Here is a 16,375-nt window from a genome sequence, read left to right on the forward strand (position 1 = left end):
GTTAAAAGACAACTTACGAGGACTCTCGGGAAGTACGTCTACTACGAGGAAGCTCGTTTCCATGTTCCAAGAGTGTCATGCAAAAATCGTGTACATCTCGTTGCCACGATCGGTAATACAAGATCTTGCGAGCATAAGCCAGTAAGAGATATAGATGGATGGATGGAGAAAGAGAGAGAAAACACATGTTGCGACGAAACGGCTCTTTCGCCATATCGTAAAGTCTATAAACGGAAAGGTGCATTGTTTCGTCGTTGAAGTAACAAGAGGCAGAGGAAAGTATCGCGGAAGGGATCATTTCGTGGATATACGACTTTCCTAACACCTTCGCGAATGTAGAGTTTCCCTCGAAACAAAGTTTTCACATTCTCTCTCTCTCTCTCCCTCTCCCTTTTCTCTTCAGATCTTCTCCATCAGAGGATTTAAGCCCAACTCTCTCGTCTTTTCTCTCCCTCTCTCTGTTTGCCTTTTGCTTTCAACGTATCTCCGCGGAAAATCCTTACCCCGAGCTATCACAAAGTTATCACGAGACAGTGGAAAGCAGATCGAGTGACTCTGTCGGTAGTGGAGAGAAATCAAAGTCAAAAAGTTTCAAAAGAGTTTACCGGTGGTGCCGCATGTACCAATCAATCGTTGGGATAATACAAATCTATTCATCTCTCTTCCTGCTGCTTCGAATGGATTTTCGTTGTAGACTTCGCGGAAATCGGGAGCATGGTATACCGCTGCTGTTGCTTGGAAGGATGGGATAAAAGATAGATCGCGTTCGTGAGAGTAGTTCATCGAGAGCCACATGCTAAATTTTCGTCAAAGAAGAGGCATTTGTTATATTATAGTAATAAGGGATACCTCTCTCGTGATCCATTGACCTCGGCAAACCGTGAAATTTTCCTAATTTACATAAGGGCCTGATTTCCATGAGCTTATTAAATTTTTGGCATGAGTAGTAAAACATTGTACATAGATACGAGCGCGCTGGCCGAGTACCGCTAGCAGGTGGACTTAATGTCTGTAATACTGTTTCTCTCTCTCTCTCTCTCTCTCTCTCTCTCTCGTTCTCGTTCCCGTTCTTCCTTTCACCACATCGAGCTTTTTCTTTTATAGGAACCGTCTAGCAAGTAGAAAGAGCGTAAAATTCGTCCCGGCGCGGCAGTCTGTTTAGTCCGGCTTTAAATTTGCGTAATGATAGGTCTCTGACTCTACGTTATGTTTCAAGGCGTCCAACTTAAATGCGCATTCAGAATGAATTCGTCGCTCGCAATTCCGATTCGCCGCGTTTCACGCTTATGCAAATAGTTTTGTCCTTAAAGGAGGCGACTGGCGAGAAAGCGGTACGTCGGAAACCTTGCTTCTCGCTTTGTCTTCGTTGCACCTCTTTCCTTTTTAGCCGAAGAACAATAGAATTACATCGTGTGCAATTTCTCCTCTTGCCAGGTTTGACCTTACAAAAGTGTGTTGATACAAAAAGGAGTCGGGAAGAGACGAGGATTGAGATAAAAAGAAAAAATAATACGTCGCTGTTCCTCTCTCTCTCTCTCTCTCCCTCTCTTTCGCCCTGTAAACGTTAATCTTATCATCCTTAATCTTATTACTTACCTTCATAATTCGCGAAACAGAGGAAAGCGATCGAGATCCATACCTACTTTCGTACATCGAGGAGGCTGTCATTATATCCCTACTCTCCTATTTAGCGCGTCTCGCGTATATTTGCGGACCGTATACCCGTTCGACGTGTGTGTAGTTTCAACCTTGTTTATCGATTATTATCGACGTTGCATCGTTTCAGATCTTGAAACATTTCGATCGATTCCAAGTTTGTACGTACTTTGACGATAGCGCGTACAATGTCCATAGAGACATAGAAGGCTTTTCAGGGGACATAGATACACATTGCTATTCTATCGAAAACGCGAGGACAAAGTAACGCTCCGCTGCTCGATATCGCGCGTACGTCTATGTGTCCTGCGAGCTAAAACTTAAATTATCGATAAACTTGTGACGATGTGTAAGAGCCAACCGCGTAATTGTACAGCCATATGCCACCCCCTCAAGTATTCTGGTCTTAGAATTACAATACGAACTTTACGACATAAACCGTCTCTGGCTTAAACATGCATCACCCGAGCTGTTGCGTGTATATTAGGCACCGATTTGCGGATTAGAAACTTAGTCTTCTCTTTCTCACCCCCGATTCTCCTCCTTCCTCTCCACCTATCTACCACCTTTCCACTCTCTTCTCGCGAGCAAGAGAGCGAACGAACGCGAACTTGGCGAGAAACGCCGGCGGACTACGTAACTAAGGCAGCGGCTAAAGAGTCTGCGCATCGAACTTGGAGTATGATTACATCCTAAATTTGTTAAGCTACGTCTTTAAAGAGACTGAGTAGGAACTTTGATGAGAATCTCGTTGCTCTCTGTTACCGTCGATGACTCTTTTGCGTCCGACTTTGATTCGATTTTTTCGTTAATTTCATGCTACATATCGTTACGTTACATTTTTTAAAAGAAACGATCAAAGTATGTCGCGATGGGTCGAAAGTATAACCAAACAAGTTGAAGGACTCGAGACTATCGATGTGCTTTCGATTCCTTAACATTTAGTTTTCGTACGTGGGAAAGCGAATCTGGGTGGTTCGTTTAATAAAACCCCAAAAGGTCTTTCCTTTGAAATCCATATAAAAATCACATGCGGAGGCGTTGAACGAACGCAAACGCATACAGAGAGCCACGCGGTAAATCGAAGTCGAATATTTCTCCTTCAGAGCAGAAAACCAATAAGCGGGAGAGCTCGAACTCTTCATTAAAAACTCCACAAAGCTCAGCGAAGCGCGATGTTAGACTGTGGTTAAAAAAAGTCGCGTTGAGTCGTGCCCGCCGCGAGGTTCAAGGAAAAAAGAGGCGACTGGAATCTTTTCTTGATATAAACCTGTAGGAAAGGAGTAGGATGGGAGGGGAATATTAAAAGTTATTTCAGCACCGAATAAAATATCCAAAGTTTTCGCCACCGAACTTTCTTCTCCTTCTATCTTTCCACGTTTTGGCCTCTTCCTCCCTCCCTTTCTCCCTCTCCCCCCCCCCCTCTCTCTCTCTCTTACTTTTTTCACGATGGGTTCTCCATTATCCGAGGCGTGGCGTGTTCAGAAGAGCGGATGAGAACGATAGTAAAGAAGAGGAAAGAGAAGACTAGACTATAGAAGGCATGGTGAATCTTCTCTTTTCGAGGAGGACGACTTCTCTCTCTCTCTCTTCTTCCTTTCTTCCTTTTCCTCTTCTTCATAAGCCTTAAATGAATCTTCCGCGCGAGGCTTTGGCCGGTCTCGCTTACTTTATGCCATCGTATATTCTTCCGCTCGGCCTTATCGTGCGACGTACTCGGGATTACTTCGTGAGAGAATTCCAAGGAGTCTGCATAGGAGGATACGTACCTGTGTTATCCTTTAGGTACGTACTATTTCAGTATATACATATATATTACCTACCATCCTACCATCATACATCTTGCAATCTACGTATATATACGCGCGTACATGTCTCTCTACGTTTGCTTGTACCTCATATCTTTGTAAGCGTGTCCGTGTGTAAAAGCGGGTTGAACCACACCAAGGAATCTTCGTACTCTCGCTCCTTTCTTCGAACTTACCTGAGTAATATTAAACTAACGCGATGGAGCGAGATGGAGTTACGAGGTTACGAAAGCTCCTGGGACTAGTTTCGGTGATTACCAAAGCGTGCCATGACTTACAAACTTACTTAAACATGTGACCACGTTTCTCTCGTAGAAGTCTCCTTACGAGAAATTAAGCAAAATACTGTCTGTTCGGATTTTTGCTAAAAAAGTACGATTCTCCCGACTGCAGCCGTACTATCTCTCCCGAAGAGTCTCCTATAAAGAATTACCTTGTTAATCCGTTATAACTCTTCCCCTGTCGCTTCAAATGTATCGTATAACTCGAATTTTATAAAACAAAAAAGGAATTGCATTAAAAATTTCAGATATCCGCAGGGAATCTGAAAAGAACTGCGTCGCTCAATTGATTCTATCCGATCTAATTCAAAGTTCTTTTTCCACGGATATCATTATTTCGATCCGAATATAAAATAAAATAACGGCGGAGTGCGTTCGCTTTTGAAAAGGGAAAAGGAAAAAGAAGGCGTAACTCCGGGAAGAGAATTTGAAGCTTACCCGAGCAGCAGCGATGTGTTTTCCTCGTTGGAAGATTGACTCGCAAAGTGTCGACCGGAACCTAACGTTATGCATAATTTTGCATTTTCAGAACGCTTCATTCGGAAGCTCGCAAGTACAGGAAGGAAGGAAGGAAAGATTCCTCGAGCGTGTCTCGCCGTCGGCTTTTGTCGTTCGGCTCTCGAAATAGAGCGGTTTACTCGATTACGAGAGAACCGGATGGAGGTGATGGAGATGGTGGAGATGGCAAAGAGGAAAGGGGAGGAGGATTAGGTTCGAGAGTGGTGAGCAAGCGATGGAAAATTTAAATTGACGCGCCGATTTTTCCCGAAAGGATTTTTCAGAACGAATCGGCCGAACGAGCAGAGAACGAGTTTTTCGTTTCGATACGGTAAGCTCCGAACTCGTCGCTTCGTACTGACGATTCGCGAGAGCTCGTCAAAGACTCGAAAAAAGTGCTTCGGGAAAAATGTATCGTCGATCCATCTCCTGGCTATGTATCTCTTTATTTTTATTTCACTTTTTTCTCTCTCTCCTACTTTTCCATCAATTTATTCTCTTTGTGCGGTACAACTATAAATTTAACCGTCATCGCGTCTATTAACGCGGTCGCTCTTTTTACATCATAAAACGAACGACCTCGCGATTAGAATACTGATACTTTTTATACCATCAAATGAAAGTTACTGTGACATTTTGTTGTAACTTTTACGTACGAAAAAAGAAAGGACGAACGAAGGTTCGCACGAGAAACACGATTTATTTTAATCGCGCGTACGCGTACGTTTTACTTCGTTTATTGTTAGTTAAATTTATCTCCGGAATATCTCGGGATTGTGAAGGAAAGAGAGAGAGAGAGAGAGAGAGAGAGAGAGAGAGAGAGAGAGAGAGAGAGAAGAAAATTGTTTTCTACGAGAGACACTTTGTACGCGAGGACGATATCGAATATTCATAGGATCGATCAGGAAGATGTAGGAGGCAGAGAAAAAATAGGAAAATAAGAAGAAGAAGGAAAAAAAGAAGAAGGAGGAGAGGGAAAAGAAGGGTGCAAATTCCTTTCGGAGAAGGGCTTCCGAATTGTAGTTCCAATTGCGGCGTCTGAGCCGCTTGCTTTTTCTATTTCCTTCTTCCAACCTTCTTCTCCACGGCTTCGCATCGTCCTTCTGTTCCCTTTCCTTTTCGTCCAGACCTATCCTTTTCCCATTCAGGCTCTTCTAGCCCAGCGTTCACGAGGCAGCCCTCTCGACAAATCCACAGAGACTCGGTAGGATTTAAGCTTTACGGATTTGCGGCGTGCCATGTCGGGAGAGTGGAATACGTCTGTTGGATAGTAAAGCGCAGTAGTCGAACTCAGCGTTGGATCAGGCGGATACGTTACCAGCTAGAAGGAGATCGAGCCCGTAACCGCCTTTCCCTTCCAATCTTCGGAAGGTGGTTGCTTTCGCAAAAAAATCGTCTAAGCGGCCCTTTGATCCAGCCGAACTTTTGTCTTCGCGATGGACTCGTGACTCGCTGTCTTTCAGCCCTTTAAGATCTTCCATCCTGTTTCGCTTCTCTTTGATCCTTTTCCCGTTCTCGAGAGTGCACCGATAGAGATCGGGAAAACGGTGAACGCTAGTCGAATCTCCTTATCTCTTTATTTTTCTTCTTCTTCTTCTTCTGTATCATTGTTCACGATATATAAAGGAGGCAACGGTTGGTCAAAGGACTTACGACGATTCGACGGAGAAACGGCTAAACTGAGATATTGACTTAAAATTGATCGTAAGGTCGATCAAAGTATCCGATCGAAATAAACCAAGAGAAACAGGCGCGTATCTTCTTTCCGATCGTTTCACGAAGAAAACGTTTTCTAAACGATTCTCATGATCATCGAATATAATTACATTTATGATCGAAGCCGTGTATTTGCCTTGCAAAATCGCTATTTTTAATACGAATTGCGTTTGGCTCCGAAACAGCGTTTAGATTATTATCTCGTTATTATTCCATTTCCTAAATATTTCATGAAAATTAAACTTTCATCGATCGTAGAAAATGAGATTTTTTGACGAGTTATTTCTTAGGAAAATCAAATCTTAACGCTACTAATACTCCCAACGTAAAATATCCAACGATATATATATATATATACACGCCTTTTGTAATATTTCGAAAATGCGTTAGCGCACGTTACGGTGAGCAAAGCTTCGCGGAAAGTAATCTTCGTTGTCGTTGAAATGATAATTTTCATTTAGCGAGAGCATCATGTCCGAAATAATTGGAACAAAAGACTATAGATGTTACATCGAGATTAAAAAACACGATTGAACGGTCAAAGCATTTTTTTTTACTTTGTCTTTTTTCTCGCCCACTCTCTCTTTTCTGTAATTGTGAAAGTGGAATTGACGTCATCGTTGTGGTATCAAAAATCTCGAAAACAACTTCTTGTTCGAGCAACCTTTCCTCTCTCTCTCTCTCTCTCTCCCTCCCTCCCTCTTCCTCTCTCTTTCTCTCACTGTCATTTATTCTACGCTTGTACGAAACTTTTTAATTAATTTGTACATGACAAAGACACGCGATGGCCTTTTCACGAGCGATTTATCGACAGGCTCTCCGACTCTTTTTATTATCTTGGCGGCCGACAAACGTGATTACTTTGCGTCGTACTTTTCTTTCGTTGTTTTATTCGTTGCGTCTTAAGCTTGAACAAAGTTCATCCTTTTAAGAAAAATATTGCGTTAGTAAACAGATATATCGGAGAAGAAAAGCTCGTCGTCGTCAATGATGGATAAAATTTGACAAAATTCTTATGTATTAATACTTATCTCGATAGAAAAGATTTATAATCGGACAATATATATGACTCTCGTTTCGTTCCATGACAGTCCATTTATATAAAGAAACAAGTAGTTTTCTTCTATAAATTCTTGTATTTTTCTTAACGTGGTCGTTACCAACATATCTGTGACATACCGATTTCTATTGAAGGTCCAGCCTCACACGTGTGCGACGGCCATCAATTTTTATGTTTTTTCTGCACGTACGAGCAAAATTATGTATATGACCCAGTTCCACATATTTGTGACACAGTGGAAAACTGTATGCTTCTTTACTAGATTTGAATATTATCCGAATAAAATTCTGCAGTATATTTTGCAAAAGTTTGAAAAATAAGTACAGAGCTGTGGTTGGAATCTCTTTTCAACAGCATCATAGCGAACGTGTTAATTAAAAGCAAAAACGTATTTCGAAAAAGACAATTAAATTTCCTTTATATGACGAGGCCGATCGGTCAAGTCATGAATAATTCAAAACGCGTTACCTGAAATAGTCTTAATCAAATATTAAGAGATTTTTTTTATCTATTTTTTTTTTTTGGTTTATTTTAATAAGAAGAAAAACGACGAAGATACACGAGAAAAAAGTACGGCAAAGTATCGCAAGATTATATACGACAGGAACCGGCTAATACGGCAGCTAATACGATAATGTCGCTAATGTTGCTAAGAAGAAAGCTCTTATCGTCGGTTCTTGCATTCTTGATGACAATAATTATTTTGTTTCTGAGTTTATTTTAAATTTCGCTGCAGTATTTCTCTTTCTATTTTTTCTCTGTTTCTATTCTTTTATTTCATCAGTTTTTTCCTCAGTTTTTTTTTCACCGAGTGACGTTGGTACTCTTGCGAGAATATCACGCTTGCTACCTGTCTCTCTCTTTTTCTTTCTACCTTCTGCCCTCATTTTTGCAGGTAGTACGAAGGGAAAGGATCTACCCGAATGCTTACATATTTCAAGAAGATCTCTTTCGATGCAGAACTCGCACATTTAATTATTTATTATCCATGAGAACTTTAAAACCTTTGAAGTTTACCAAGCAGACGGATTTGAGATACCTTCTCCCGCCGTCCATAAGTACAAAACTTCCATGTGAAAAACAAAAAAGGAATCTGCATCGTTCTGATACGTGGAACAACATAATGTTGTCTGTTCTTCTGTGCCCTCGGTTTCTCTCGAACATCGATTGAACCAAGAGCTCTGACATTATTATCGTCGGGCCGACGTTTAGGCGAACTCCTAATCGCGATCTTAGTCTAATTACCACGCTCAAGAGGATTACGAGAGAGAAAGGGTGGCACGGGAGAAGAGAAGAGAGAGAGGAGAGTGTAGATAGGTAGGAAGGAAGGCAAAGTAAACGTCAGATTTCTCTAAGCCGACAGGAGTAGAAAGGAGGATGGAAGTAGAGTGGTGGTAACGTAACGTCCACACAGAACGCATCCTATCCTTGGAATCCGATAGCGTGTTGCTAGCGATTGTACATCAGGAACCGCAGGGAGCCGTCCATGGAAGATCAGCTGATTCCCCGGGAGGTTTCCAGACCCTTTTCCCTTCGAACGAGGCTACTCTTAGTCCCTTCGAATAGTTCCACCCTTATAGCCTCTCTCTCTCTCTCTCTCTCTATTTCTAACTGTCTATCCAACTCTATCTCTATCTTCCTTCCCTACCGAGCGAGTTCTTCGACCCTCCAACACATTCGAGCCAAGAACCGTTCCCATCTCGCAGCACACCGTGCCATGCACGCCACTCGCTCGGAATTTACCGTACTGCAGATTGCGGGAAACAAACGATTCCTCCGTTCGCTTTCTCGACGAGGTAGAGAGTAAGTAAGTGAGAGAAAGAGAGAGAGAGAGAGAGAGAGAGAAGGTACGGGAAAAGCACTAGTCGACGACAGTACGTAAAACTCTGCTAAGAAAAGGATAAAGAGAAGCGAAAGAGGAAAAGAGAAACGTTGGAGGAGTTGAATCGACGCTAAAGTCTCAAAGGAGTGATCCAGGCTATTGAAAAGTAGCTCGGTAGAGGCGGATAAAGCTGGCAAGAATCGGTATTGATATTCGAGGATTCGTATCCCGTCGAAAATTATAAGTCTTAACTTTCGAATGCGTGCTACAACTTCGTCTCGCTTCATTTTTCTCGGTTTCTCGCTCTCACTCTTTTCGAGTATTTGAATGCAAAAATTAACGATTTTCTTAAATATCTTATTTGTAAAATGTAAAAATCAAGCGGACCGATAAAGACAATTTCCGACGTTAAAGTTTGAATTTGAAAGGATAGATTGTTATAAAAGAAAAAAGCGATTCCATTGTGATGGCGAATACTCCGAGAAAAAAATACGATCGACTAACTAGAGGAGTTTCGAATATTTTGCATTGATATTACTTCGTGATGGATTTTGTTTCATAGTCGAACTTTACTTTTCGCTATGGTAATGGAAGCTTTTATGGGTAAGATACACTGCTTTACATATTACACTTCAAAGTACGTTAAGGATAAGTCAAATCTAGCTACTATCGATATACATACATACATGTATATAGATCATACGCGTGTATGTGTACATATGTATGTGTATGTATATATATATATATATGTATATATGTATGTATATATATATATATATATACACACATACATGCTCAACTCGATTCTGAATAAGTGAATATCGAAAAGATCCAGATGTATCCTTTTATGGCTCGCTCTGAATAGAAGCGGTCTGTTAAATATTTACCGATGTTTGAAACGATATTCGTTCAAAAGAGTTTTTTGAAATAATTAATATAAATAGTAGTAAAATATCGATGTTCCATGTAAAAATAGAAAAATATCTAGTATAAAAAAGAGGAATCTTTTCGAAATGGCGAAACGAGCAAACTAAGCGTGATATTTAATTTACAAAATCCGTTTTTATATCGATAGGGAAACGTTTTACAAGCAATATTGTCAATTTTAATCAAATGAAGCTTTTTTGAAAAATTTGAAAGAAAGAGCGAAAAACGTATGTCATGAACTAAAATCAATATGAAACGTCGAGTCGCCTAAAACTTCGCTTTCACAGCGTCGGTCTTTTAAACTTCTCTGTTTGCCTTGTGACTCTAGATTTTCTTTTTCCCTTTTTCCTTTTCTCTTGGTATATTTTCTTCCTTTCACCCTCGTTTGTCCGTTTTTCTTTAATCTTCTCTTTTCGAAAAGAATACTTACCGAAACGAAAGAACCGATAAGAGGTTCGACTGCGAATACGAGGTATTCAAACATTTTACGATTTTGAAATATTAAGAATTGTTCGATAACTTTTGAATTTCCTGTTGTTATATGTTTACAATTGGGTACTGATTAAGTCTCTGTTAAATATTTAAGTACTACAGAAGTAATTCTTTGTTTGTTTGGAACGATTCTATAATCGTGGTAAGCACAATCGATCAATTTATATAAATTTAGTTTAACGAACATTACACCGACTGTAATATTATAGAATTTACAATAGCCCGTGAGAGAAGGGATCGGCGTACAAAGACCGGGTCACGTTAGGCGCCATAACAAGCAATTAGTCAACGGTCAATAAAACTGTTAACATTTATGTACGTCAAAACGTTTTTCCTACATTATAGTACAATTGGCCTATCATCAAAGCTTTTCCATTCTCCTCTTCGTTTGGAATTTACTATCAATCTGTCCAATTAAGAAATAATTGCTTCGCCTTGCCTTGTTAACGGCGAACTGACGTATCCGAAAAAAAGCTCTCGCGAGAGTTCCTTCCTACCAAAAGCGGTAGAAACTATTTCTCATTTAATGAAGCTTAAAATCACGGTGACTAGCATGGAATTATACGTCCTGAGTACATTCGTATTTTAAATTGCGGAAGCTCTCACCGAGTTATCTCGTCGAGAACGGTAAAAATTAGATACACTAGAGAGAATAAAAGAGAAATAGAGAGAAAGAGAGAAGAAAAGATCAACCGTAAATGAATTGATTATTTATCAATGTTATTAACCGAAACCTGTGAACAAGGGAGCGAATTCAACGATCAAATTCAATAAAGTTCGTATGCATATTGATCGCATGTGACGTAGACATGACGTGATATATATACATGTGTGTGTGTGTGTGTGTGTGTGTACATATATCAGAAGCTTAGGATATTTATATTTTACAGAGTGAAATATAGAAGTACTCAATTTCTCGAATGAAAAGTAAATTATCATGGAACTTTACGCCAAAGCGAATTTCTTCGTGCCTACTTCGTTTTATTTTCGGCACTAGTTACCTGTTGATATTCATGAATCTCAATCTCCTGCTTTAAAAGTTGCTCGCACACGTACTCGTTACACCACGAGTCTATATACCTACGTTAATTGTAATATAATTAATACATTCTGTTACACAGTGCTCTCTCTCTCTCTCTCTTAATTCTTATTAATTCCAAAAAAGGGGTGCATTTATATATATACACGTATAGCGTGTTTTAGTTCGTGATCCAAATTTTGATTTGTTTTACTTCGTCGATCCGAACCGAGAATGACCGCCGTATTATAAGAGATTCGCGACCATTGAAATCTCTGATCTCACCAGACAAATGTCACTCATTTGTTCCAGACAAAACGAATGTCGTGAGATAGATATGAAAGTAGAAACGAGCGATAGAAACGTGCAGTAAGTTATCATTAGACTCTCCAAACGTTCTCGTAACTTCGCTTTATTTCTCGTTATCGCTTCCTCTTGTTCTCTCTTTTTTCTTTTCTCTAAAAGCGGCCAAGAAAATTTTCCGCTTTACCTATTCGAAAATCTCATTAATCGACCTGTTCGTTTACAACGTTACGACTCGACAGAGGATCATTAATAGACCAGGTTCTTGGTAAAAGCAAGAGCTACACTTTACTACCTTTCCTCTGATCTTAATGAGAAGAATTAGAAAAAAGAGCCTTGCCATTAATGACATGTATTTCAACGTTAATGAATTCTCTGTACTTAAAGCGAAAGCAAGAGAGAGTCGAAGAAGGGTAACATAGTAAGAGGAGAAAAAAAAATCGATATAGAAAGAGAGAGACAGAAATGAAAACATTTAGATGCGTTGTCGTGTACGACGACAATTCCCCTCTTCGTAGTTATTAGAGTGCATTACATTTCGCCCTGCTCGTTAGCTATCAATTTGTCCCGGCAATTAATGAAATCGTATTGGCGCCATTGCTATTGCTATACGGACAATCATCGGTAGAGTTATAAATATATATTATTGTCAATAAAATCGATAGCTCGTTCTCTATACGGATAATAATGTAATACGTTTCGCAGGATTATCTTTTGTCCTTTCTCTTGTTCCTTTATATCTTATCTCTTTTTCTATGAAATAAAGAGTCGATTGAAATTCCAAACAATTTAATATCGTCGAGCACGATGAGGGAAAGAAAGAATTCGGTCGAACGGTTCACTAGCGATGCCCTTTTTCTTTTTATTGTACCATAAAGCGTTATAAGTCCTTAACAAATTTTACTTCGAGTTCTGTGCAACTTTTGCGATTTTCTCACGTTTTACCTGTTGGCAAAAAGATGGAACGTCGAATTAAAATCTTTCGTCGTCTACTCTAAACTGTCAATATAGAGACCTTCGAGAAATTCGTTCTTTCTGCAAAAAGCTTTTCCTTTACATCGTTATATTAATTCTCGTCTTTTTCGTTTCGTCGAAGAATACATCCTAGATTTTGAGTTGATTTACGTTTTTTCTTGCTTACTCTTACCGTCACATTTTTAACTATTTATAGTACTTTTGTAAAACGAATTACCTAATCGACTGGATACTTCAAGAAACGTTCGACATATAAATTATACAATTTCTCCGTTATACGATATCGATCTAGTGTAACTAAGTACAAGCTTGTAAGTACGAATTCACGTTTTTTCTTAAAACTAACAAGCTAATAGCGCTAACGTCATCGTTCCAAGCAAATTCGTATAATGCACTCGTGCTCGTACAAGAGTACGAAATATACAGTACACCGACTTTATGACGAGAGAGAAAGGGAGAGAGAAGGGCTCCCACTATGCTTGGAATGAGGGCGAAAGCTACATAGAGGCGGGTTCTGAGCTGGCAACTCGTCGTGAATTCCTCGTTAAATACCACGTCTCACTCGGCATTTCCTACTTCCTTTACTACTCGATCGCACGAATAAAATAGTAAGTGGTCAATGGAAACTGATAAAAAACTAATGGTAACAAGAAGGAAGCAAGCCGAGTCATTAGAGATTCACTGACGTGATAAGGAAAGTGGAGAAAAGTGTAAAGAGAAAAAGAAGGAAACAGAAAGGAAAAAGTGGGCGGGGAGTTAAAGCGAAGCACGGTTCGTCGAGAACGAAATAGCGGAAGTTGTTGGACGCTGCCATGGTCCTTTACCTTCTCTCTCTCTCTCTCTCTCTCTCTCTCCCTTTCTTCCTTTCTTTCTTTTTTCTCTTGCATTCTCTAGTGCCAGGAGATGCAGTGTGCAATGCGGTAAGTAGGTAGGGTGGTTACGGTGCAACGAGTGCAACCGTGTACAGCCGGCACAATCCACCGTTAGTGACGGCACTTACCCTGCGGTCTTGGCTCTCCTCGTTTTGCACTTTTGTATTTTCGTGCGCGGGCTCTCGCACGTTTGAATTCACTTCCATTTTGCGTGCTACTGCAAGCACTGCTCCTCCTGCTGTTACTGCTGCTGCAGTCGTAATTATTTCAAAGAGTCTAGAGAGAGAAAGAGAGGGAAAGAGAGCGAGAGAGAGAGAGAGAGAGAGTGAGACGGAGAGAACGGAAGACCTAAAGTCAACGAAAGCTTGGTCGTTTTACGTTCCGAGTCCGCCAGTTTATTTAGCCGTGATTATGAAATAGGAGCTTGATCGTTATTAACACTTACGCGTATAATTCACGTTAGCTTTGTTCCTCTTCCCTTTTCATCTAGTAAGTAAATTTTGTTTAGAGAAAATATACATTCGAATGTCTGTCCATCGAATTTTTCTTAATATACAAGGTACTTGATCTCGTTGGAACTCGTTCTAGGGGTCTTCTAAATCGAGCGTTTATATAGGAAGCTCGGTAAGTACCGTTTAAGTCGTTAACCGCCACATCTATTTGCTTTAACTCGATCGTCAAAGCGAAAGTACGTCAGAGCGACAATAACGTCGTAACACCGTACGGATTCGTTTTATCATGGTCTTTGGAATTGGGTCAAGCTTGTAGAAAATTCGTACGTACGAGTAAGAGATTCGGTCAAAATCAAAAAGGAATCAAAATCAAGAGGGACAGAGACTAACGAGCAGAATAAAATCTACGAAAAAATAAGAGAAGAAAGAGAGAGACAGAGAATCGGACATTATATTTAGTATTATCATTATATAAAAATTCATATCCATTTCAACGATCTTCGAATTTGTCTTTATCGAAAGGAAACAAGGGACAAAGTACGAGCTATAACCGACTCTTAATGCATTCCACTATAACTTAATGCATCTAATCGATATGCTCGAGGAAAGCGATTCAACAACCTGGCAGAATAGTATATGAACCGATAAGATATTTATTGTCAATAACCGTCGGCTAGAGATAATCGTAAACGTATTACGGATAATTTCGTATCTCGGTTAGGTTCAGAGAACCGTGAAGCCTTCGTCGTCGCCGTTCTCGTCGTCATCCTCGTCGACGTCGCTTTATGGTTCCATTCTTGGTATAAAGGGAAAATTATCTTTGCTACGGTACTAGCATCAAAAGCGGATTTATCTGAATGGAGTGCTATATATAGAAAGGAGAGGAAGAGTTCGAGCTAGAGAAAGAGAGAGAGATAGAGAGGAAGAAGATTCCTTCTCAAGGCTCACGATAGAGGAAAAGCCGCAAATCGTCTTTTTGTCGCGTGCAATCACGCCGAGATGGTGACTGAATATATAATATATATATATATATATATATATATATATATATATACACACATACATATATATACAAGTATATATATACATATATATATGTACACATATATATGTGCGTACACACACATATATGTATATGTGTATATACATATATATCTCTCTTGGTAAGGTAGGAGCTAATGCGACGAGGGATGATGGAATTTGCAAATCACCCTGCACTTCACTTTGCTCTCTCTCTTCGTCTCTTTCTCTCTCTCACTCGACGTCCTCATGCTCTCATCTAAATCCTTATCCTCGTCCTCCTCATCTTTCATCGTACTTCAACCCTCTCCTGTCTCTCCCTCCTTCTTTTTTTTCTTCTCTTGTCTAACTTAAGCAAGCCACGTGGTTCACACTCGCGCAATAGACACCCTTGTTAACCTCGCTGGATTTAATAAAAAGTTGAAGAGGCATCCTATCGCATCCTTAAAAAGTATCGATCAGCGTATTCGTTGAAACTCCACTAGTCTTTCGTTTCTTCTATTCGTTCGACGCGTCAACGACGTGGCAACGTACAACGACAATGACGTCGACGATAACGACGACTCTTCGTCGACGATTCATATTACCGTAACTCTTTAAAAGTCAATCTTTAAAGAAAACTTTTCATTTACATGGAAACTCTATATTTTGCAGTACCTTTTATACTTTTTTTGTTTCAGAAAGAAACAAACAGATCGAGTTAATTTTTAAATATTATGAATTTTAAAAAAATTTTCCGATTTAAATCCGTCGAGTTTACTTTAACAAATAAAAGAAGGAAGAAACAAGCATGATGCGAGCTCAAAGTGCCGGCTTAAAAATAAGATCGCTTTCTTCGGATTGGATTTATTTTTATGGTTACGTAAAAATGGCATATAGTCGTGAGGGGATATTACTTGTTATATAGAGAAAACGAGCATATAGACGTGACGTAATGGTCCAAGAATAAAAACGAAAAAAGAGAGAATAAGAGAAGGAAAAGAAGAGGAAGAAGAGGAGGAGGAAGTAGAAGAAGAAGAAGAAGAAGAAGAAGAAGAAGAAGAAGAGAGTACAAGAGGTAGCACAGGGAAAGGAAAGAAGTTATATCCTTTAAAGAAGGTATAATCTTATCCGATCCTTTCAAGTGTCCACATGCTGTCTTCCAAGCTTAATCATTTCGAACGTATCCCATTCAAGTCTTTTTAATTCGGCTCATCATTCACGTGAATCTAGCTTTCTTCTTGACTCACTCTACTCCACCGATAGATTAGATAAATGTAAGATCGTATTGCTTTCATGAAAAGAATTTATCTTAATCTACGGTATCGTCTTCATTTAAATCGATCGATTTTATCATTAAAATTGACTCCTATCTCTTTCTCTCTCCCCCTCTACTCACGATCATTATTTCTACTTTATGGCATATAAAGTCTCGTAATCGAAATGGTAAGATTATACCCGATTTTCCTGAAGCAAAGTATATAAGTATAGTATAC

General features: G+C 39.7%; 1 long non-coding RNA gene across 1 annotated transcript; it reads right to left on the bottom strand.

Annotated features, from left to right (window-relative positions):
* Positions 1-2,620: 2,620 nt before the first annotated feature.
* Positions 2,621-14,011, bottom strand: LOC127065212 (uncharacterized). The gene is made up of 3 exons (XR_007781969.1): positions 13,874-14,011; positions 3,751-3,883; positions 2,621-3,405 (listed from the first exon to the last, which is right to left on the bottom strand). It is a non-coding gene; the product is annotated as an uncharacterized LOC127065212 (long non-coding RNA).
* Between the last annotated feature and the right edge of the window lie 2,364 nt (positions 14,012-16,375).

This window comes from Vespula vulgaris, chromosome 7 (assembly GCF_905475345.1).
Source record: "Vespula vulgaris chromosome 7, iyVesVulg1.1, whole genome shotgun sequence".
Lineage (NCBI taxonomy): Eukaryota > Metazoa > Arthropoda > Insecta > Hymenoptera > Vespidae > Vespula > Vespula vulgaris.